Source organism: Pelodiscus sinensis, chromosome 2 (genome assembly GCF_049634645.1).
Source record: "Pelodiscus sinensis isolate JC-2024 chromosome 2, ASM4963464v1, whole genome shotgun sequence".
Lineage (NCBI taxonomy): Eukaryota > Metazoa > Chordata > Testudines > Trionychidae > Pelodiscus > Pelodiscus sinensis.
Genome location: NC_134712.1, coordinates 221,359,417 through 221,382,806, shown reverse-complemented (window position 1 = coordinate 221,382,806; position 23,390 = coordinate 221,359,417). Strand labels below are relative to the sequence as shown.

At 40.3% G+C, this 23,390-nt stretch overlaps 1 long non-coding RNA gene across 2 annotated transcripts in view; it reads right to left on the bottom strand.

The window, feature by feature from the left end:
• Nucleotides 1-729: 729 nt before the first annotated feature.
• The window catches only part of LOC112545180 (uncharacterized), a 46,813-nt gene continuing 24,152 nt past the window's right edge, over nt 730-23,390 (bottom strand). Inside the window, exon 3 of one of the 2 annotated variants that reach the window (XR_012902064.1) lies at nt 730-1,075. This is a non-coding gene — a long non-coding RNA (uncharacterized LOC112545180). Of the gene's footprint in view, nt 1,076-13,281; nt 13,455-23,390 lie in introns of those variants that run through there. The other variant, XR_012902065.1, reaches the window with a different exon arrangement.

The window sequence follows — 23,390 nt, the reverse complement described above, 5'->3', positions numbered from 1 at the left end:
TCTGGAATACTGCCAAACTTTGGGAAAGCTTGAAGCCAGATTTGGAGCCAGACAAGGTAACTTGGCCCTATGTTTGGAATTACCCAAACAGGAATGCTAAAACTGACCACTTACTCCAGACTTTGGGAAAATCTTAATCCAGATCCACTGCTTGTGGGTAAAAACAAAGGAAATGAAAAGGGAAAGAATAACAAGAGAAGAGAAAATAAACAAAAATGTTTGATCTATGAATATTTCAATACATTTCCAACTCCCAGTGTTTTAACTGCCATGGTTCTTTGCTTTCTAACTCTGCTCATTAAACTGTTTCAGTAATAGGCTTGGGAGACATTAACTGCTATAAGTCATGGACAGAATGGTTTCTTTGTAATCCATTTCGTTTCCTGACAAAAACCTCCTGGTTCTCTTAAATGAAGACTTGATGCTGAGCAGACAGATTAGGAAATTGGGCGGACTCAGCTAGATTCTTCACCACTCATTTTCAGGCACACAAACACCTCTGCATATTACTGGGATTTATGGGGTGAAACACTTAAGAGAGCTGGAACAGCTAGGAGCCCAATCCAAATACATCCAGCAGCTACAATGTCCCCTCCATACTTAGAAACCATATTGTGGAGGCCTTCACCCACTTGTATTGATTGAATTACAAGACTTCAGTTTTATTATGTGTTCTTTTGGGTCTCTCCTAATAAAGGGCTAGCGGAACAATTTCACTAGTAATTGAAACCAGGTTCGTAACCTAGGAGGAGACCATAGTGGAGTAGATAATTGTCCTTTTTATTTGTTTACACAGAGTGTCATGGATATCCATATACTATAGAGAATAGAATTATTCTTCGTGGAGACCTCTTTTCAGTCCATCTGTGACCATGCTGCCTTTTTTGGCACACCAATGGTACCTTCAGTTAAGATTGCCCAACATTTTCCATTATAATCCAGGTTTTCAGTTGCTTATAACTTTGTCAAATTTCTTCTGTTGGGGCTGCAATTTCCCATGCTGAGAGTCTGCTTCAGGCTTATTTTTTGTTGTTGTTCTCATTAGAAGCTTTCAACTGAAACAATTCAGCCATTCCTAAGAATTAAATTAGAGAAAATACATTATTTTGCCATAAAAATATATTTATTTCATTGGGCAGCTCTAACGTCTCCACGCTCAGGTGCAAGGGCTTGAAGTTCGGCAGGCAATTGTTCTAGTGTCCGGGATGTACCTTTTGCTGTTCCCATGCAAAACCACACACATTTAGCTCAGTTATAGGTCTCTGTATTCTGGAGGTTCCTAAGTAGGACATGAATATCTGTGTGTGGAGGCAGCCATCTCTGTATGATTAGGAGCTACTTAGGCATCTAGTGACTGACCAGAACATCTCAGAGCAAAGGGGCTTATGAATTACAGAGGTGACCTTAATAAGTATGCCCTGCCCCAAAACATAACTGACTGTATGGAGTTCCTGCTTCATGAGAAATTTGTTTTCATCACCAACCAGCAATGGTAAACCCAAGAAGATGCTGATTTAGCAGGCCTATGCATTAAAGCCTCTTTACAGACACTGTATCAATCATAGACCTGAGTGACTTCTGTGGAGAGTCCTACCACAGATTGGCAATTTCATTATAATTTTGACTCCTATGTTTGTACCCCTTCTGCCAGGTGGATCTGGGGGCGGGTTCAAAATCTAGGGGTTCTCCATCCATCCAACACAGAATTGGCTCAAGTTTCTACCTAGTAACCTGGGATATTTACACACTACCTCAGAGAGGCAATACTTCCCCACTCACAAGCAGAGTCTGAGTGTAGAAAAGAACTTTTATTAAAAGGAGGGAAGTAACTTGGCATTAATTTCAGAAAACACAGAGAACAGGATCCATAAACATAAACCATGAGAAAAACACTCACTCTGAATATGCTGTGCAGTGTCAATCTATGCTTATAACAATCGGTAACTAACAAATAAAAAAAATAATGTTAGATGATTATTAAAAAATTTTTTCTCTTTTTCAACAGTGTCCATTTTGAATCCCATGTGGTGTCAGAAGTTGGTGGGGAGAAGAAAAGTAGGATGCCAGGGAAATGAACAGAAGCAAACAAAAATCCCAGCTTATATTAGTATTTTAGCTCTGGCATGTGTTCTGCTGCTGGTTCTGCAGAGGACTGGTTCCTAAGGCTGTCTCCCAAACAAATCCACTGAGCACAGACCCAGGATATGCTGTAGCTGATTCAGTGGCAGCTTCTTCTGGTACTAGCCTCAGCACAAGGCTAATTTCTTGTCTTTCATCTGGTAACTAGATGAATTCTCGCTCTGTATGCTTTAAATAAAAGAAAATGAGCAAGAAGATGAGAGTCTCAAAGGTGCTATTAGAATGTGTCTATCTTCACCTTCTTGAACCACTCTTTGCATTGTTTTGCTGTCCAGACAATCCCCAACAGCACCAGCTACATGCATATGTCTTTGCAGACATAATAATTTCTTGTGCTCTTGCGGATGTCCAATGTCTTGCTTGCCTTGCACTGGAGATTTAACCAGAATCCATCTCTTTTCTTCTAGCTAGCTAGCAGTGTGCTTGATGAAGGATTACTACTTAGTGCTGACCATGCTAGTAAACATGAAGGTTTCCAACTAAGCAGATAGTGTTGAAGTGAAAGACTGAACACTGAACAGCTTCATTTAAATCTGGAAGGTGCTTCTGGCTCCTAGTAAGTGAATGGGAAATTCCGAGATGGAAGGGCTGGGAAACACAGCCCCAGGGGATTGTGAGATAGCTTTGGGGGACTCCAAGCCCTGAGTCTCGTGACCTGATCTTGAGCAGCATCTACGGTGCAAAAGGCTTGAGCTTTCACCTGTGTCATAGTGGAATTTGGGCTCTGACTCAATCCTCTTATAGGGTTTATTGACTCAAGGCAGAGAAGTTCTTGACCCAAGTCAGATAAATTTTTTCATGGATAGAAGGAAGATTTGGGATTAAACTTGAGTTAGAGTCTGGACTTAGTGTGCTGTGTAGACACACCCTTAGGCTGTGTCTACACTGGTGCATTCTTGCGTGAAAATGGCCACTCTTGTGAAAAAACATGTCGCCTGTCTACACTTGCACAAAAACTCTTTTGTGGAAGAATTCTTGTGCAAAAACTCTTCCACAAGAGAGCATCTACACTGGCATGTGCTTTTGCGCAAGAGATGTGCTTCTGCGCAAGAGCATCCATGGCAATGTAGATGCTCTCTTGCGCAAGAAAGCTCTGATGGCCATTTTAACCATAGGGGCGTCTTGCGCAAGAAATTCATGTTGCCTGTCTACACTGGCCTCTTCTAGAAGAGCTCTTGCGCAAGAGTGCTTCTTCCTGAGAGGGAGCATCAGAGTTCTCGCGCAAGAAGCCCTGATATTCTACAGTACAATGTCAGTTTACTTGCGCAAGAATGCGCGGCCAGTGTAGACAGGTGGCATGTTTTTGAGCAAGAGTGGCCATTTTCACACAAGAACGCGCCAGTGTAGACACAGCCATAGAGTATAACAGACTACTACTGCTACCAGTTATTCCATTAGCTAAGGTGGTAGAAGTTTGTGCTGTTAATCCCCAAAGATCCACCCCATCGTAGTCACCAAAGTTGGTGATCAATATCGTTTCATATGATAGAATTTCTGTTTTGTTTTTTCAATTAAAAAAAGATGAATGTGATAATTTGGGAATTTGTAATATTTATGAATTTGGTGAGAGATGCTTAATTCTGTATGTACCTAGAACAATCTGCAGGCCCCATTTTGTCCTTTTACCTCCGTGGGGTATCGATACAGGACTGGAAATAAAGTTGCTAAATCTGGACGATTTCTTCTTCAAATGCAAACATCCCACACAACAGATTGTTTGACACGTAGAGAAATTGTTTGGCAGGAGAGAGGTCACCTGGCAATGAAATTACCAGGTAGGGATCTATAATCAGCTGAGGAGGCTGTTGTGGATTCACCTGACAGACTGAAAGCTATAAAAAACATGACTTACTGTGCTAAGGGTCTTTGGGCATTTTCACTAGCACAAGCTGAGGGAAGCTGCTGGAGGAGCCTGATGAATCAGGATTCCATTTACCTGAACTTGGACACTGACGCAGGTATTCCCAAGGGTGGGAAAAAAGAGTATTGTGTTCAGAATATCCGTGCTTCTAAATAATGTCTGCTCTCTTATACTTTTTTCTCTCATGTAAAGAGTAATTGTGTTTTAGAATCCTGTGAAAACTATGTTAGGTGTAATGCCTATCACGTGCTTCTGGGGAATTCGCCAATGAATTCTGAGTGTCCACATAGGTGAGAGGGGTGTGCGTTTAAACTATAGGAGACTTTGAGGGTGTCTGCATTGGTTCCAGGAATGGAGCTAATTCCAGCTCCCTGGATATTTGAATTCTACAATCTTCTGAGTTGTTAGTAAGTACATCTGAATGAATAACAGATGTTTTGATTGCTGGGAATGAAAAAAAGTCATTTTGGTTCAAGTGAAGTTTCATGCCAACAAAATAGTATTCTTGAACTTTGATTTTAACTATTTGAAATATTTTGATTGTTCTAAAAATTAATGTAAAATATATTTTTAAATGAAGTCATTTTATTTAAAATATGTCAAAATGAAACATTTCATTGTTTTCAGATTTTTTCCCTAGCTTTTCTCAGAGAGGAACAATTTCATGAATTCATAGAACATTTTGGTGTCACTCACTATGCAATTTTTGCTGAAGAAGTGTTTTGTCAGAACACTTTAACCCAGCTCTGACTGCTTGTATAACCCATCTAGCTCCAGGGTGTGTGTTCTGTCCCCTGTAGTCCCACTGAGACCACTTAGCGATTAATGAGTCTGTTACAGCCTTAGGTAAGGCCATATGGCTGTTAGCTCATGCAGTAGAGGCTTGTGCATCCATCTCCAAAGGTCCCAAGTTTGACTTACCCACTGACGACAAAGGTATTTTACTTGTAGTTGTCATTCCAACCAATGTGACATAGTAGATGGACAAACTGCAAACATGGGCGCAAGGGTGGCAAAGCAAGTAATGGGAGTGGCGGTATCAATTAGGCGGATTTAAACAGTGATATCATAGTGAATGAAAGATGTTTGCTGACAGCTGTGCTTGCAATCTTTTTTGCTGTTGCTCCATGGCAAGCAGCATTTGCTACAAATTTCTGTTGTCACTCAACTTTCTCTCTCCCCAGACAATGATATTCCCTGCTGCATTAATCATAGTTTCAATGTTCTGGACTGTTGCATGGTCAGACGCTGTAGAATGTAACTTTCCTCTCTACATCCTGCTGGTAATCAATCTGGTACATAGGGATGTAATGTATACTCTAGTAATATACATCTTCTTTCCCCTATTTAACTATTTTTAAGTAAAAAAACATACATTAACTTATATATTTAGCAAACTAATATAAGGAAAAACACATAATTGCTTATAAAACTTAACCCAACTTTGATGAAGGGAGCATCATATTTAGTAGCTCTCAACAGAATTTTTTTTTTAGTGGTTACATAATATACCTGCACTTCTTGCTCATGCCCTTACAGCAGTATTCCACCATTCACGGGAAGTTCTGTTTGCACATTGTGAAAGGGGAAATCACATAAGAATCAAACATTCCTCACTTGTGGCCTTCCATTTCACCGTTATTATGCTGTCTGCTGTGGAGAGCTGTAAGGAAAGGGTTTGCCATGGGAGTTACTGTACATAACTTACTCTAGAAGGGGGCTGACAGGTAAGGAAACATTTCAGCAGGTTATTGATTCACAATTCACCTGTTGAATCCCTTTATGAGGGCACAGAATGTTCTCATAATTTCAAGATCATGGTAGATACAAGAAATCTGAAATATCACATTGGCGATAGCCCATGGGAGAGTATGTGAAGTACATAATAAAACAGCAATGCTGAGAAAAGGAACCTCATTACTGATGAATAATCTTTAAAGAATGGTTTCTCTAAAAATTCAGTTATACCTTGTTCCAGCTTCCCAATGTGTTAAGCTACTCCAATTGCATCTCCTTTAGATATCAGGAGAGTTGGTATAGATAACTAAAAGCCGCCTTTACATCCATCCTTTCCTTCTTCCCCTCTGTGCTTTACTCTATGGGGGCAGCACAGAATTAGACTCCCAAAACCTTAATTTACCTTTTCTTACTGCTCTAACTCCCTCAGAGCAGCATGTACCCATCCTACAGAAATCAAAGAGACTAAATTGAATGAATTTAGCATACCAAGGAGGCAGAAATGGATGTAATTTAAAGTAGGGTGAGGGCCATTCTAACTTATACCATCCACTGATTCCTTTCTGTGTAAATTGCATCAACTTAGTGTTGTGTCATAAAGTAGGAAAATAATTTCAGGCAAACACAGTCCAAGAAATGGTAAATTATCTCATTAATTTAAGAACAGGAGGTTATATTGAAAAATGTTGCCAAGATGTTATAGGTATGGGAGCCTGGATTACCCTGACTTGGCAATAAATGGTGATGTCTGGTTTGTCCAAAGTGTGGATTTCTGTCCTGTTTCAAGTCTGGTGCGCCAAAGCATGCAGGCAGGGCCCGAGAGTCAGGAATCGTTTTACATAACAATGCAGATTAATCATGATACGTGAGACCACGTCAAGAACACAGGACAAGCGGCCTTTTACTGGTATTTGTTTCTGGTAAGCAAAAAATACAGATGCAGCCATGAAACTATCAATTGCACATATAGCAGTAACATCTTGAATAGCAGGATGTACCCCAAAAAGGGGCATTGGGCATTTTACGTATCCTACACAATACTAATCAATGGGTAAATATTGTTAGAACGACCAAGTCTTGCTTTGCTATAAATCGGGCTTAGTAAGAGGGATGTGAGGGAAAGGTCAGGATTGACCGACATGTCCTGCTCGATGTAACTAGAAGTAATTAGGCCCTTCACACCGGCTGCCCAGTGCGTGGCGTTCCTATGTGTAGGAAGGAATGGAACGATGACCTGCCTGGCACTGTAGGTAGCATATGGGTGAAGTGTCAGTGAATTAGGCTTTATTATTGTATAGAGTTTATCTTTTAGTAAGTGCTTTTGCATTGCTTTGCACTATATTAATTGTTTTAGAATCTATAGTATTTAAGGTTTAAATTGCATAGTAATTGTTCTTAAGGCTTGTAAAACTTAAACCATTGTATTAACTGCTTAAGGGTTGCAATAAATAAGAAAGTGGTTAAGTAGCCCTGGCGTGTCCTGATTTGCGTTGGATCTAAAATAGATCGAACCACTATTACCCAAAACTAATGGAATCAGGCTGATATTGGCAGGGTAGAGCGGTGTGGAAATGCAGCATCTGTGGCTCACGTAAAGATACTATGGGCAGGTCTATATTTAACGGGAGATCAGCGCTGCAGCAATTGATCCCCCAGAGGTTGATTTAGTGGGTATGAAAAAGACCTGCTACATCAACTGCTGATCATACTCTTGTAAAATCTAGTACTTCACTGGAATGAAAAGCATCCTGTTGACCCCCTGCAGTGGGGACCCCGTAGCAACTCCATCCAAGAGACGTTAACTTCAGCTATGCTATTCCCGTAGCTGGAGTTATGTACCTTAGGTCGGAATTGCCCCATAGTATAGACCTGCCCTAAGTGTGACACTTACCATCTACAGGTATCAACTCAAGTCAAGCTTTCCCCATTTGTAAGTGTTCCAGAAAGGTGCCAGATTGAAATCTGCAAAAGTCTTGATTTATTCACACAGGGCGTGATCCCACAAAACTCCCCTTGAGGTGTAATAAAAAAATTGGGTTCATTCAAGCTTTTATAAGTAAATAGCAGTACATCTACATTACAAATATACACTGCAAATGGCTCATTCCAGCTGCTGCAGGCTCAGTCTACAGAGATGTTTAGTTGCAGTAGAGGCTTCTGGGTTTAGGCTGGAGCCCAGGCTCTAGGGCCAGCAAAGGGGGAGGGTCCCAGAACTCAGGCTGCAGCCCAAGCCAGAATGTCTCCATGACAATTAAACAGCCCCTTATCCCAAGCCCCATGGGATTTACATCAGTGAAACTTATGTTGCTCAAAGGTGTGAATATTCCATGCCCCATAACAATATAAATTATACTGTCAGAAGTGCTAGTGTGTGCTATGTTGGCAGGAGAATTCTGGAAGCTGATGCAGCTTCTACTACTCATTGGGAGAGGATTAATTATGGCAATGGGAGAGCTCTGATCCATTGGCAGAGACTGGTTATACAAAAGAACTTAAAGTGGATCAGCTACTTCGGTACAGCTATATTTTTCTCTACTGCAGACATAGCCTGAGTCAGCTGACACTGGCCTGCCTTCTGGCGGTGTCTACACTGGGCCACTTATTCCGGAAAAGCAGCCGCTTTTCCGGAATAACTTGAAAGCTGTCTACACTGGCCGCTTGCTTTTCCGGAAAAGCAATGACGATCTAATTGTCATTGTTTTTCTGGAAAAACTATGCTGCTCCCGTTCGGGCAAAAGTCCTTTTCTGGAAAAACTGTTCCGGAAAAGGGCCAGTGTAGACAGCCCAGTAGTCTTTTCCGCAAAAAAGCCCCGATCACGAAAATGATGATCGGGGCTTTTTTGCGGAAAAGCGCGTCTACATTGGCACGGATGCTGTTCCGGAAAAAGTGCTTTTCCGGAAAAGCATCCTGCCAATGTAGACGCGCTTTTTCCGGAAATACTTATAATGGAAAACTGTTCCGTTTTAAGCATTTCCAGAAAAGGGTGCCAATGTAGACACAACCTCTGTGTCTAACTGAAGTATGTGCATACCTTAAACCAAAGATTCTTAATGCCACTCTCTGAGATCTCCCTGAAACAGTTTAGGAAGGCAGCAGCTAGTCCCTGGTGTCAAAAAAGTTGAGGAACACAGCCCTATATGGCAGCAACATGTTGCTTAAATGGAACAATTTTGTTAAATTATATCTATTCTTAAGTATTGCATTTAATCAATGAGGAGTCTTGTGGCAGTTTAAAGATTGCAACAAGATTCCTTGTTGTTTTTGCAGATACAGACTAACACAGCTACCTATCTGAGAATTGTATCTTCCAATTTTGTGTGGTACTTTCACTAAAAAAATCCTAAAATGCATGTCATTTTTTCCTAGCTATTTGTCTAAACAACAAATCTGGCCTCCTTGGACAGTAAATTGCAGCAGAGAAAGAAATATGACAGATGAGTTATAGAGCTTTGATAGTCATTCACAATAAATGCTGAAACAGTTGTAATAAAAATTAGGTTTTGCTTTTCCTTTGATTTTCCCCTCCTGTCTTATTGTGAACTTCGATTAAAGCATTTTCAAACAAGTCATGTTTATCCTCCCAAGTACAGAATCGCTATGTTGAATCATTACCTGGAACTAATTAGTATATATTCATTTACATATGTTATATTAATATATATTTGGAGATACAAGCTGGAAAATGAATAAAAAAGAATCAAAATCCCCCAACCTTGTGTCTTCTTTTATCAGCCAAAGCTGAGTTAGAGGAACATGTTTACATTTCAGTTTCTTCCTAACACTGTTTCTGGTAGAGCTAGGGTAAACACCTATCTTGATTTTTATGGGTCAGTTTTTGTTTTCCTGGATTTATTATATATTCTGCAAACCCAGGTTTTCAGGCCTAACCTAATGATGGTTACATCAGTGCATAAACAATACAAATGGTGTGATTGATACAGCTTCATGGAACTGTAATGTGATTATTTTGTCCTATGGTACAGGACAGATAGGGTGTGTCTAGACTAAATGCCTCCATCGACGGAGGCATGTAGATTAGCCAGATCGGCAGAGGGAAATGAAGCCGCGATTAAAATAATCGCGGCTTCATTTAAATTTAAATGGCTGCCCCGCTCTGCCGATCAGCTGTTTGTCGGCAGATCGGGGGAGTCTGGACGCGCCGCGCCGACAAAGAAGCCTTTCTTGATCGGCACAGGTAAACCTGGTTTCACGAGGCATACCTGTGCCGATCAAGAAAGGCTTCTTTGTCGGCGCGGCACGTCCAGACTGCCCCGATCTGCCGACAAACAGCTGATCGGCAGAGCGGGGCGGCCATTTAAATTTAAATGAAGCCGCGATTATTTTAATCGCGGCTTCATTTCCCTCTGCCGATCTGGCTAATCTACATGCCTCCGTCGACGGAGGCATGTAGTTTAGACGTACCCATAGTGATGTGGGAACCAGAGGTTCAATAAGAGAGTTCTGAAACAGCATTTCTCTGTCTTCAATCAAGTTTGAAGGTTCTGAGTACCATGTAGAAGAAACCTGGCAATTATTAGGATTAGGTCATAAAACTGGACTGGTCAGCAGTGCGCTTGATCCACTTGCAAAATACTCATCCAAATAAGGACAAATGACGTATTAAAAATAATTTCTGTTCTGTAGCTGCCGCCAAATGTGATACATTGAATCTTCAAGCCAAATCAAGGATAAAAAACATGTCTAAATGAAATCTCAGTCTATATGAAATCCAAAGCTGTATTTCACAAGCAAAGTTTGCCCAGTAAATCACTAAAACAGCATAGTCAAGCAAATCCTTCACCGACAGAGTACATAAAACCAATGTCTGAGGTCTTTGGAGGCTGTAAATCTGAATAGTTTCTTTGAAGGCTGTGGACAGTGCTGACTCACCCCATCTGAGGATCTGGCCATGTGTTCAGTAAATGAGTGGAGGCACTATTTGATTTTGACTAGCAACAAATCATAGCTATTATCTGATAAAACTGTTTAGGACCAAACCTCTGAAATAATCACTGATGTTGCCTAGCACGTCATCTGGATCTCAGTGCTTACTGATGTGTTTTATAGATGCCTTTATACCACAATGCAACACATAAATGATGTCCCACCTCTGGCTATTATTGGAACAGATAATTCTTGAGAAGCCATTTCAGAATACTGTTTTAATTATTTCTAATACATCCCCCAGATATTGATGTGTTCTGATGGAGACAATGATGTGTGGCAAATATTAATTTCCATCATCCCAGATGTTGTATCTGACATGGTGTAAGCTTAACTTTGCCTTTTTTAGCCATAGCAATGCACACAAATTGTATTTGGTTCTTATAAGTAACAAAATAATGTATGTGGGAACTGACAACTGTCAAAGAGAAATGGATGGCTGCTTTTCATAATTCCCTGCAGTTCAAGTCTCATTCTGAGATTGTGAAATTAGCAATTTGACAGTGCCTTGACAATGGGTTTCCACAGGTAATTCAATCCTTTTTGAGGGTCTGTTGCATTTTTAGAGAAACTGCAGGACGGCAGCAAGAGAAGGGAAGCTGTCTTGCTGCTGATAGCTTATCTCTAGAAGTGGACTCCTCTGTTCTTCTCTGTTTGCAGTTCCAGATTTCAAAGCAGAATACATCAGGCCGTGAAAAAAGGCAAGCAGCTTTCACTAATTTTTATATCTGTTCTTCCTCTCATGAATCAGTGAGTTCAAGTTTGCTTCACAGAGTTTGCATTTGTCTTGTTATCTCTGGGTTTACACTTTTCCTATATGAACAGGTTATTTAGCATAGTTAATATAAACTTAAAACAACTGCAGACTGTTTTATTACAAAATACTATTGTGGATATACTATACTTACCTTCTAACATGTCATCTTTGTAATCGTGGATAAAAAGCACCTGGAAATGGTCTGAAAGGAGTATGAGATGTTGTTTTATATCAAAGTAATGTGAAGTTGCATTAGTACCATTAGTCATCTGTGATCACCACATAGTGCATTTAATTAATGATAATGTTAAGATTAAAAATTTATCAACAGTGTTAATAAATGTTAAAATGTACATTTGTAATTCCATAAGCTTTGAAACATAGGAAACACAAGTTAATTAAAAACCTTAAAAGTGCTATATTATGTTCTGACTTGCAATACTGAACAAACAGAACCAGATTATAACAACTGATCCATTCTTTATATTAAATACCATCTGGAAAAATTATTACAATGTGGAGTCACCTTGTCCTCTCAAGCAAGGTGGCAGAAAAAAGAATGACAAGGAAATGATGCCATGATTAAACAGGCACTCCATTAACAGTGGAAAAATGGAGTTGGAAGGAAATATAAATAGTGCCAAAAGAAGGGAATAGGCCAATTATGTTGTTCAGAAAATTCTTGTTACCTTAAAGTGCATTTTGCAATACTCTAGTCCTTTATTTCAGTAATACAATAGAGTGCTTAATGAGGTTTTCTAAGCACTCATTTCTACATTTTGTGATGGCAGAAACTGTCAGGTGGAGTTGTTGTAACACATATAAACTTCCACTCTTTTTGGGGTGTAGGGTGGGGGGAGCACATAAACAAGATTTGACTATCATAAGGGTGCATCTACACAGCAGTGTTATTTTGGAATAACAGCCATTATTCTGAAATAACAATGCAAGCGTCTACACAGGAATTCCATTATTTTGAAATAAATTTAAAATAACCAATGGCTTATTTTGAAATCTGTAAACCTTATTCTACAGGGAATAATGCTTATTCTGAAATAGCTATTTCAGAATAGCAGTAGTGAGGATGCTTTAAATTGGGGCTCTAAATCGAGGTATGATGTCCACATTAGGGAAGCCTCAAAATGCTTCATTGTAGTGTAGATGTGCTATTTCAAAATAAACTATTTTGAGGAAAAAATCTGAAGTAGCTTTTTTTGAAATAAGCGTGCTGTGTAGATGTACCTTCAGAAAGGCATTTCTGTGTCATTACTTTTGGGCTATGCAAAGACTGTGCAAGAAGTAAGAAGTTAGAAGTTATTCTCTACTCTTGGGGCTCTGATTAGTCAGGACTTGAGGAAGAGTTTGTCTCCAGGCACTGGTGCTAAGCTGAGGTTCCTAGAGGAAGGGATTGCTTTGCATTTAAACATTTATTTAAACATTTTAACATTTAAACATTTCCTTTCAGGACTGATGTACATGTGTAAATAAAGCAAATTACAGTTGAAGTACACCCAGACCCCAGATCTGCGACGCATCCCCTACTTTTTGGGAGAGGGACGACATTAGCTACAGAACAAGGGATAACATTATTAAGTGTCATTTAACACTGATTTTGTCCTATGAAATAATCAATAAATCAGTTTTAATAACTCTCATACAACTTCCTCTCACAGACCTTTGTTCTTCTGTCACTTGATCCTTTCCCTCTAGAACAGATTATATAGACAATGAACCTAAAGCATTTTCTTTATTGAGAAAGACCTAGTCAGAAATTGTATGTATATTACTTCATAGTTTTTTAATAGTTCTAATGCATGAAGAGAGTATTGTTCAGAACCCAGGATGACTTTATAGAAGCAGATAATTCAGAAGAAAACACATATTTTACTCACTCAGTTAGAATCAACATGTGAAAAAGGAAACATGCCTACAATACTTCTTTGAATAATATTTCTCTTGGAGTTTTATGCAAAATATGCTTTTTGGCATCCAGCTTTTGACTGATTGTTTCCAATCTGTAGGAAATGAAACAAGATTAGAACTTTAAAATAAGTATAGATCTTCCAAGACTTTCATAATGCCCTAGTGATTTATTTATCATTGAGCTCCTTTGACTTTCGGCACTCAAGCACCGCCAGAGAATCATCCTGGAGTGATGTTAGATTTTATGTCTGTATCCTCAGTAGTACAGAAATACTGGGAATTTATTACAACTTCACTTTATATATAATCTATCAAGGATAACTACTAATTAATTCAATATCAATACAGGAATAAAAAAGGGATAGATACAAATAGAAAAAATCACTCCGCTTTAATTGGTCAAAAATATCATCCCTTCATTCCCTTGTCTTTATTCTTCTACTGTTCTCTGATAGCTTGACACTTCCTTTGTTCAAGACAGTAGGAATTCATGTTTCAGGGTGAGTAACATGTAAGAATTTCTATTTGAAATGAATGCATTTGTCAGAAGGTATATACAGACTTTTTCCTTTGATTATAATAATAAAATCTAGGATTCAACTCTTTCATTTAAGATAATTCATTAAACTACCTTTAGTAAAAGAATTAAAGACAGTGTGCTAGTTCAATGTGCTAATGCTTTCTGCTTCACTACCTTGACATTTTGCTCTTTAATACTGTCAACCAAAGTTTCTTCTAGAGATTGAATCTTATAATGAGATTGCTGTAAGCTCCCACATTTCTGCAGACTGGCTTTATTGTCCTTTTCCTAGGTAATTATGGTTATTGCGCTCAAATAGATTAAAAGAGAATCATATCTTCAATTTTCTGCAATGTTTCATCCAAACAAACTTTACAGCCAAAATGATTGAACAGGATTTCCTTATTATATTCCTTGTTCATCTGTAGAACCCAAGAGACCTTGAAAGCTGAAATATCTCTTGGATTTTATTAGAAAATAGAAGTTATGGTGCCCCAGAGTGTGTTGGGAACTTCTGGTTTTGTACAACTGTTAAAAAATCTGAATTATGGAGAACTGAGGAAACATACTCTGAAGCAGAGCATTGAAAAGCAGTCAGCTAAGCAGCTGAGCAAGTGTTTCAGTGGGACTCAGTCATATGTCTACATTAAATACTTGTTTTAAGTGCACTGCTGAATAGGGATGAACTGTTGAATTGTGGTCTCCAGATCCTCCAGAAAGCTCCCTTTCCAGCTGAGCAATATTTTTACAGTTATTCTTAGTTAAGAAATGTTAGCTCTTATATCTATCAGCTTTGCTACTTGGACAAGGTCTAGTCTGCCATTATATAGCAATCTTGTCAATGTTAAAATATATTCAAGCTATTAGCTGTAATATCTATATATCTATCCTGAATAGCATGGGGCTTGGGGGAGAGAGGGAATAGCCTCAAATTTTGAACAAGGAATAACTTTATAACTTTAACATATTATTCACATTTCACAGTCCACTTATGAGCCATGAATAACTGGAAATGTAGCATCAAAAAATGATTATATACGCAAAAGAGTGAAGGAAAACTAAATGAAGCAGCTAACTTCGTACACATGTTTGTTAAACAATCTGAGCCCCTTTTCTTTTTTCTGAACCTTTGTTCTCTCCCAGTGCTCCCTGGATGCTCGTACCCAAGTGATAGACTATGTCTGCACTATATTTTAGGTGAGAGAGACAATTTAAGTGGATGGCACTGTCGCACTGCCAGCGAGAGAGATGAGAGACTAGAAGTTATACTAACTGTCACCTAGGTGAAGTCATCTTTAAAATATACTGAGGTATATTTTCAGCCCTTGGAATAAGGTGTAACACAGCCATACGCAATAACAGGATGATAAACTCCACAGCCCAGATACTGTATTTCTTCTTTTATCACAGAAAACCAAATGCAAAGTTAGGGAATATTAATATTTTGGCTTTTTTACTGCTCCCAGACTCAGCAAACAGGTGATGGAAAAATAATATATGAGCAAAGTGGGAAAATATTTTCCCCAAAACCATCTGTTGTCAGGATACCTTATTCATTAATCTACTGCTTTTTCTAATGGTGAGACGCTGGACTATGTTATTTATCATATGTATCAGATGCATTTAGACTATAATTATAATAGGGGAAGATTGTTTATTGTTTCCACTGAGGTTGCACCAAGAGATCTAAAATAGGTTTGGGGACTCATTTACTAAATGCTATATGAACATATAGGAAAAATCTGTGCTTAGCCCAAAGTGGTGGAAGGAATATAATTAATATGTTATATTTTTTTTAAAAAATTCCCAAAACTACTTTGAAAGACAGGAATTTTGTGGGAAAAATAGCATGTACTCAATGTAATTAAAGATTGCACAATAATGCATGAGTCAACTTTAAGTGTAGCATTTACTAAATTTTGACCACTTATCTTTGCAGCCTCAATACTGTTTTCAGATGGGCTGTGTCTACATTGGCACCCCTTTCCGGAAAAGGGATGCTAATGAGACACTTCGGAATTGCAAATTCTGTGGGGGATTTAAATATCCCCCGCGGCATTTGCATGAACATGGCTGCCGCTTTTTTCCGGCTCGGTGTTTTGCCGGAGAAAAGTGCCAGTCTAGATGGGATCTTGCGGAAAATAAGCCCCTTTCCGGAAGATTCCTTATTCCTACTTTCAAGGGATCTTCCGGAAAAGGGCTTATTTTCCGCAAGATCCCGTCTAGACTGGCGCTTTTCTCCGGCAAAACACCGAGCCGGAAAAAAGCGGCAGCCATGTTCATGCAAATGCCATGGGGGATATTTAAATCCCCCGCGGAATTTGCAATTCTGAAGTGTCTCATTAGCATTCCTTTTCCGGAAAGGGGTGCCAATGTAGACACAGCCATGATGTATTTTCCTATGATTTTATAAGCAAAGTGGAAAACCCCATCCTCACTGTTTTATCATGTGCATCATATTGATTGCTGAACTTCTGTCACCAACAGAATTTGTATCTTTACTTGCAAAGCACAGATATCTACTGCTTCATCTACCCAAGTACTTGGTGGGATTAGGAGGCTGTTATCCTTTTGTGGACAACTACTAGGAGGGTAAGCCATACACTCCTTGTTAGTAAGCAATACAGGTTTTTGTTAAAAGGCATAGGAATGGTGAGACTCAGAAATGTGGATTCCATTGCAGGCTCTGGAAAGCAGTTTGCTTAGTAGTACAGACCATGTTGCTCCTTTCTCTCACAAGACTGAACCTTTCGACCCTGTCTCAGGATGTGTCTACATCGCAAAGTTTTTCCAGGATACAGGGAGGTATCTTGGAAAAACTCGGCTCTGTCCAGGGAATGCATTTGTTCTTCCAAAAAAATTTTCAGAAGAGCAGACGCGCTTTTTCAGCATCCCTGTAAACCTTGTTTTACGAGGAAGAAGGGAGGTTCCGAAAAAGAGTTTTTTCCCCAACATTTGGCCCAGTGTAGATGGGCCAAATGTCGGAAAAGCCTCTTCCAAAAAAAGAAACAGGAAATGTTCGCAATTTGCGTAGCTTTTTTCCAAAGAGCAGTGCAGTGTAGACATAGTACCAGTCTTCATCTCCACCCTCATCTTTTGTCTCAGTTATCTTTTCCCAGCTGCTGTCACATTCTCCCTTTCTTCTCCCAAGCTCTTTTGTATGTTTCCCTCTCCTCTCATCCTAGCTCTGACTCCTACTTCCCAGCCTCCCTCTTATTCAAGCTCATCTCCTTCCCGTCCTCACAAAGCTGCTCTCTGTATCCTAATCTTTCCCCCATGGCTAAGCACCTATCTTTGAGGGAACACAGGTCTCAAACTCATCTATTATTCTTCAGGCCACAACTGCTACCCTGCATCTCCTCTGAGTTACGAGGGAAGGGTCCAGTGTAGGGTTAACTCTTAAAGGTCCATGCCTCCAAAGCTCCTGAATGGAGAGAACATCCAGTCCTCTGACTGGTTAAGGCAGGGGTGGTGAACCTAAGGCCCAGGGGCCAAATGCAGCCACTGCTTGCCTATAACCGAACTCCAAGGCTCAGGGCTCCCCTCCCCCAGTATTGGGGAACCAATGCTAGTGCTCCAGATGCCTGCTGCCTCACCATAGGGCTGAAGTACACAAAATCTACTAGCTTGCCCCACCCCAGGCTCTGATGCGTGAGGAGAATGTGGGAAGTGTCTTTCTTCTTCTCAGACAGAGGTCATGTAAGGAAGGGTTTTTTTTTCCTTTTTTTGCTTCTCACTTGTGTGCAGCCCCCAGCCAATTTTTCTGTGGGTCAGCGGCTCCCAAGCCTAAAAAGGTCCCCACCCCTGGGTTAAGGGGCCTCTATATGAACCTGGAAGATTTCTGAAAAGCAAGGAGAATCCTGGCTGGCTGCTATTATGGATGTCTCTTGCTTACCTGAACCTGGAGCCCTGCATTCCTGCTTGCTGCTGGCTCATGTCCTCCTTCCCAGTCTCTCACTTACTTCCAGTTCCTGATGTCCTGCCCTTTTTCAGGCCCCCCATTCCTCTGCCTTGTCTCTGAGCTGGCACCCTGTGTCTCCAGCTTCAGTGTGGTAACTGCTGCTGGCTTTGGTATGGACCCTTGGTTTTGACACTAGGCATGACTTCCCATGCCCCAGTCATTGTACTGTCCCAACTTTTTTTTCACTGGCTCTGTTTTATTCTCTGCACAGCTCCTGATTCCTATTTCAATCTATCCTATTCCTTCTGCAGTCCAGAAAGACTCCTTTCTCCTAAATGACTTCCAGCTCAGCCCCTGCAGTCCTGGGTTGGCACACGCTCAGTCACTGTATGGGGATGATGTGGGCTCACTGCAGATCTACAGTCTTTGGCATCCTTAGCGGGCAGCCTCTAGTGTCGCTATATTGAGCATGTGCAAATTGTAATTTTTCAGAAGCTCAGAATTTGGCAAAATAGGGTAGAGAAAAGGCCATGTCCATGACACCAGGGTAACTTTCCTGTCATAAACCAAATTTCAAATCCCTCATCCAAAGTATGCAGGAGCAAAAGCTTCTCTATTAAGTAGCTATATTATATTTTTTAATATAGGCAAATCATATTTTCCTTTATATTTGTTCTCACAAATGGCTAAATCAATATTGTTGAAACTTTGAAAAGAAAGAAGTTGGCCTGAGGCAGACACCTGGTATTGAAAAGTTTGGGAATTAAAATTAAAATAGAAATTAAAAATCATGTATTTTGCCAGAAAATGCTTAGCAACCTTTATTATAAACATCACCTTGGAAAGGATAATGTGATGAATGGTAAAATAACATTATTTTTAAAGAAAATGATTTGATTTTCCTATAAGAAGGATTTACTATCTGTCACTTTTATAATGCTTTGTGACTGGGGTCACTATTATTCACTACTTACATCACCATAAATTGATTGCCATCACATCAGATAATGAAATGAAGTTAGGACACTGATAACATTCAGAACAATAAAAACAAGAGTAAATATTTTAGTCGCGTAACAATTAACTTCTGTCATAGAAAATATAACATGCTTACAGCACATCCCTGAAATAGTTGGATGTGCTTCTCAATCCAGGATAATACTCCAAAGTGCAGTGAATTTTTAGTTCTGATCTGAGGAAGTGAGTCTGGCCCACGAAAGCTCATCATCTAATAAACCATCTTGTTAGTCTTTAAAGTGCTACATTGTCCTGCATTTTGCTTCAGCTACCCCAGACTAACACGGCTACATTTCTATCACTGAACTTTTAGTGTAATTCTCTTTAAGAAGGCAAGAAACACATCAAACCCAGTACAGAATATCTACGCTACATTAAATGCCACATCAAACTCAGGAAGAGGCAGAAAAAGAAATCTAACAGTTCTTCCCCCTTCCAAACCAAAATATCACAGCATTCAGTTTTAGGGTACAATCCAGACCACAGAGATGTTGTTATTTTGCAAGTCAGGGTATCTTATAACACTTTGCTGCTCTAGTTGCCAACATGAATAGCTTACAATGAGTCTACCAGCATGCAGATACCAATCTGAATGTCTGTATGCTAGACATCCCTTGTTCAGTAGCTCCGACCTTAACAACCTGTCCAAAGAATCGGAAAAAGGTACACAAATTGTGGAGCACACTTTTGCGTACCTTTTTCTGAAAAAGAAGTATAGTGTAGACATAGCCTAAGATGCCACTGGACTGCTCCTTGCTTCTTACTAGGTGTAATTTGTTTCGTGCCTTAGCTTTTCTGATTTTTCCCTACACACTTGTGCTATTCTTTTGTGCACTTCCTTATTGATTTTTTCATGTTTCTACTTTTGTAAGATTCTATTTTTATTTTCAGATTATCAAAGAACACCTAAAGCAGCAATATTGGCCTTCTTTTGCTATGCTTCCTAGCTTTCTTTCGCATTGATATCATTTGCTTTTGTGCTTTTTCCATGGGATCCTACCTAGCAGTTCTCTGCTCAGGTTCTGGAACTAAAGATGCGGCGGGTGCTATAGCCTCCTCTCTACTCCAGCGTGAAGTGGTTTTCACCATATAAAGGATTTACAATTTGGTTCACTGGCTCATAGCATCTCCACTATAAAAACTGTTCCAGAATACCTGGCGCTCTGCATTTGTTGACGTCGACTCTTTGAAGTCTCTAGTCCTTATTCTGCTGCTCTCAATTTCTTTTCCTTAGAATTATTAAATTTATCATTTCATGATCCCTTTCACCCTTCTGCCTTTAGATTTGCAATCGATTCCTCCCTGTTGGTCATAATCAGGTGAAAAATGACTGACCTCCAGTTAACTTCTCTAATTTCTGAAACAAAAAGTTGTCCCCAGTACATTTCAAGACCTTACTGTAAACTTTGTTTTGCTGTATTACTCTTCTAATTGGTGGCTGGATAGCTAAAGTGCTGATTGTTCATCTTGTGTTTTGATTATTTCTGTCATTTATTTTAGACTTGCCTCATCTACCTCCAGTTCCTGGTATAGTGGCCTACAGGGTGTGTCTACACTGCACCCTTATCTCAAAATAAGCTATGCAATTTGAGCTACCCAAATTGTGTAGCTTATTTCAAATTAATTTTGAAATAGAGCACTATTCCAAAACATCTCTTGATCCTCATGGAACGAGGCTTACAGGGATGTCAGAATAGCAAGCCCGTTATATTTTGAAACAACGGGCTTGCTCCAAAGATGCAGAATAGCTATTTTGGGATATTTCTGGTATATTGAAATAGTTCTGCAGTATACACGTAGCCTAGTAGACCCGTACTATGATGTGAACTGGTCTTTCACCTCGTTCTGGACCTCAGAATAAAAGCATATATTCCTGGTATAATGAAACATCTCCTCCCTTTTCCCTTGCTTGCCCTTCCTTGTCCTATATAAAAAAGTCCAGTCATGAAATTTACTCCACCAAATAACTGTGATGCCAGTTGAGACATAGTTGAGCTTATATGTTTATATTTCTAGATCTTTCCAATTCCTCATGTTCTTTGTATTTGTGTATCAGCTTGTAAGATGTTGAGCAGCTTCTCCTTCTGATTACTCTTAATGCTCTAATAAGCCTTTTGTAATTTACATGTTGCCTCCAACATCTTGCCCTCTCTTAAGGTAATCAGCTCTATTCTTACCTGTGGGATTTGGTCATCGCCCTCCTCTAGACCCCCTCTATTTTAAAGCTCTCCTTACTAGAAAGGTAAGTCAGTGGATGAGGATGCTCACCCCTTTCTTGGCTGGAAAAAAGTTGTTAGCTGCATTTTAAAACAGAAATCCTTAAGCATAAGGAGAGTTTGAAAAGACAAAGCATTCTCAGAACATGCAGAAGCAAAATGCAGGACAATGTAGCACTTTAAAGACTAACAAGATGGTTTATTAGATGATGAGCTTTCGTGGGCCAGACCCACTTCCTCAGATCAAATAGTGGAAAAAAACAGTCACAACCATATATACCAATTACCAAGATAGCTTACCCATTACCAAGATAGCTTCCCCAATTATCACCTCTAATACCATTAGCTCACAGACATCCCACTCTCCCCACCTCTAATATCATCAATTCCCAGACACTTACCTTCCTTCCTCCCCCCCCCCCCCCCCGCATCCCCCTCCTGAGCTGAAATGTGATTTGTCCTTTTCATATGTGTTCATTTTTTTAATTGTATCCTTTGGTATATATGGTTGTGACTACTTTCTTCCACTATTTGATCTGAGGAAGTGGGTCTGGCCCACGAAAGCTCATCATCTAATAAACCATCTTGTTAGTCTTTAAAGTGCTACATAGTCTTGTATTTTGTTTTAGTCACAGCTCTGTATATTTGCTGGTGTCTTCCCGCTGGGCAGGGAGGGCACAGAGGATGGGAGCCCTGGTGAGTTCCCTGTATCTGCCAGCAGCCGCAGTGGGTTCAGGAGCCATGGAGAGCTCACCATGGGGATTGGAGCTGCAGCTCCCAATATTCACGAATTTCACCATTCGTGATGGTGGCAGGAATGCATCCACTGCAAATGCCAACCATTTCCTGTATGACACAAGAAATTGGGCCCTGGTCTATAACTAAGGTGCCTGGGTACTATAATCGAACAAACAAACAATAATTAATAATATTGTTATCGACACACTATACAAATGTAGCCAATCAGTTAGAAAAACAGACCCGTTTTTTCTCCTGGGATATGTATTTATCCCTTCTCTCACCTTGATGTCTAGGAAATATACACCTGTTAACAGGAAAGGAGACAATGTATTTGTTCACTGCTATAGCCAGAATAACCATCTAACCAAGTGTACATACAGCTGCCTTGCTCTCAGTGGTCAGTGCTTTCAGAAATGGTGTCAGAATATCATCTAGTCACTATTCTAACTCTCTGATACTGTTCTGTGAAAAACAGTTTTAGAGCTGGTAGTTCTGAAAATGACAGAAGACACAATAGTGCTCCTTACTGGGAAGGTAATGATGTAAGTGCCTGCATAGTCAATATCCATAGCAGCTCAGAATGCCTGCATGCTCTGAATATAGAAATGTAGCCGTGTGATGGTTTATTAGATGATGAGCTTTCGTGGACCAGACCCACTTCCTCAGATCAAATAGTGGAAGAAAATTGTCACAACCATATATACCAAAGGATACAATTAAAAAAATGAACACATATGAAAAGGACAAATCACATTTCAGAACAGAAGAGGGATGGGGGGGGGGGGAGAAGGTAAATGTCTGTGAGCTAATGATATTAGAGGTGATAATTGGGGAAGCTATCTTTGTACTAGTGATTCTGCAAATCACAAACGTCTCCTGTATTGATATTATGCTCTTAACAATCTTCTTAGAAAATGATTAAGGAGCACAACAGGAAATGTATGTTTTGAGGAAGAACTCCCACATCAAACTGCAGCTAACTTGCTGCCTAAAGGCAATAGAAAAAAACAAGAGAAAACAAAATTGTACAGGTTAAACCTCCCAAATATGGGACTCTCTGGTCCAGTTACATCTGTGGTCCAGCATGGATGATGCTGGACCAAAGAGTCCCAGAGGCAGGAGCAATGCATGGGCATGGGAAGACCTGGCCAGGTAGCATCTGGAGAGCCCCTGCCCTGGCTGGGGAACCCCTGGTATCAGTGGGTCCAAGTGGCTGGGGAGTCCCAGGCAGAAACTCTGGAAAAAACCCCTGTGACATCAGGGCCGGAATGACCAGGCACCCTCTGTCGGGGAACCCCCACCTGAAGGGGGACTGGCAGAAGTGGGAGGCTGGAATCCGTAGTAGCAGTGGGGCTGGCCCTAGCAGTGGAGTAGGGGCTCAGGTGGTCCCGGCTGGGGAATCCCTGGTGGCAGCAGGGCTGGCAGTGAGTGTCCTCAGCCAGGAACCCTGGAGAATGCCCTGTGACAGCTGGGCTAGCAGAGGCCAAGCGGTCCCCACTGGGAAGTCTGGGAGACCCTGGGGCAGCAGGTGGGAAGCAGGGTAGGGAGCCATGCTGGTCCTGCATTAGTGGGGCCAGCAGCAGGGCAGGGAGCCCCAAGGAAAGGAGCCCTGGAGTGGGGCAGCAAGCAGGGG